A 2,086-nucleotide genomic window follows, 5' to 3' on the forward strand; every position below is an offset into this window, starting at 1 on the left:
ATATGGCAATCTGATTAGTTAAGGTGACTTTTTTTTCTTTCAGGAAAGGAATATTTAACATTCCACCCTGAAGATGGAACTGTCATGGTGTCTTGAGTGCCAGCTGGTCTGAGTTAGTTACAAAAGAAGTTAGTAAGTAACAAAGAAAGAAGTTAGTAAGTAACAAAAATCATTGATGGGGAGGGGAGGAGGACTGATTTCTGATCTGGCCTAGTCACTTGCAGAGCAGGGACAATGAGGAAGACAGTTAATCTAAGAAGTAGAAGTCCCAAATATCCTGTGTGACAGTCTCCAGGCCCTCCCTTCCCTCTTGGTGTTATAAGTTTTATAAGTTTAGAGGATCCTGAAATTTTATTTTCTTCTACAAAAAGGACTCACTACATGTTTGGGGGTCTTCCCAACACCTATGAAAGGCAAGCTCTGGGCCACACAATTTTTCTCTGGGTGCTGAAGTCAGGATCAGCTTCACCAGTTTAAAAACAGGTCATTCCAAGAGCATAGGGTCCTTTGACCTCCTGATAACCAAGAACACCCATGGCCCTGGCTGGTCTCCCAGAGCTGTTGGCTTTTCCATGCTGCTGCAGGAGCTCTGCAGCTGTGACACTGCCCTGCTGTCACACTAGAGCAAGAAAAATGAGTGTAATTCTTCCACATTCTCTTTTTCTTCCACTCTTTCTTCCCCACACAGTTAAACTCAACTCCACATTCTTGTCAAAGGAAGAATTGATTATCTTTTGTTAAAATACAGCTACCTTCATAGTCCGAGCTTCTGTGCATTTATATGACAACTCTCAGAGATTTGAATAAGATGTTTAGCTAAATAGTCACAGAAGAATTTCCAGTAACATTTTTATGCCTCCTCCTCCTACTTTTCTTCTTTTTCTTCTCCTTTTTTTTTTTTTTTTGAGACAGAGTGTGAATCTGTCATCCTGGATAGAGTGCTGTGATGTCATAACTCACAGCAACCTCAAACTCTTAGGCTCAAGTGATCCTCTTGCCTCAGCCTCCCAAGTAACTGGGACTACAGGCACCTGCCACGATGCCTGGCTACTTTTTATATATTTTAGTAGAGATGAGGATCTCATTCTTGGTCAGGCTGGTCTTGAACTCCTGAGCTCAAGGGATCCACACGCTTCTGTTTCCCAGAGTGCTGGGATTATAGGTGTCAGCCACCAAGCCTGGACTTTGTTCTTTTTCTTTCACCTTAAAATAGGAAATCAAGCACGTCCAGAACAATACATTAAATTAATATTTCCAGAGAGGAAGTTTTACTCTCTTTTTGCTTTTCTTTGTCAGTTTGTTTCATGCTGTTTATCTGTGCAGGACAGATGTGAGTTGCTATCAAGTGGCTGCAAAGAACCCAGAGCTGTGAGACATTCAGAGCAGAAAGAACAGATAAAACACAGACGGGAAATATACATGTCGTCATCACTGGCAAGAAATGTTACAAGAAGTTCTTTGGAAAAAAGAGAAATAATAGACGTAAACAAAACAGAATACATATAAAGAAAGACAATGATTGAAGAAGAAATTAATGAAAATAAATTAAAAATTTTATTTTCCTTATACTTAATTGAACTAACATAATTTATTCAAATTAAACAGAAATAATGTATTTTGTTATGTTACGTCACGTATTTATCTTACCTGTGTTTTTATATAGGCTACATGTACTGATATGAATGAAACGAATGACAGCAATAATGCAAGGAATGGGGAAAAGGAACTAAGATCATTTTGATATTAGAAGGTAATCACATTACACATGAAGCAGCATGGTCTTATTTGAAAGTAGGCGTCTATTAGTTGTAAATTTATATTGCCAACTTTAAGAAACAGGAGAAAATAAAATTGTTTAAAAACTCAATTACAACCACAAAAGGCAGAACAAGAAGGGAAGATGAAAACAGGAACAAAGAACAAGGGCCACAAATAGAAAACAGTAACAAATATGGTAAATACTAATCCATCCATATCTGTTATCACTTTCAACATCAGTAGTCTAAGTGTACTAGTTAAAAGGCAGAGATTATCAGATAGATCAATAAATGAGATCTAAGTCTATGCTGTCTACAAGAAATTGACT

Source organism: Otolemur garnettii, unplaced genomic scaffold (genome assembly GCF_000181295.1).
Source record: "Otolemur garnettii isolate 467f Iridium unplaced genomic scaffold, OtoGar3 scaffold00280, whole genome shotgun sequence".
NCBI classification, from domain to species: Eukaryota; Metazoa; Chordata; class Mammalia; order Primates; family Galagidae; genus Otolemur; species Otolemur garnettii.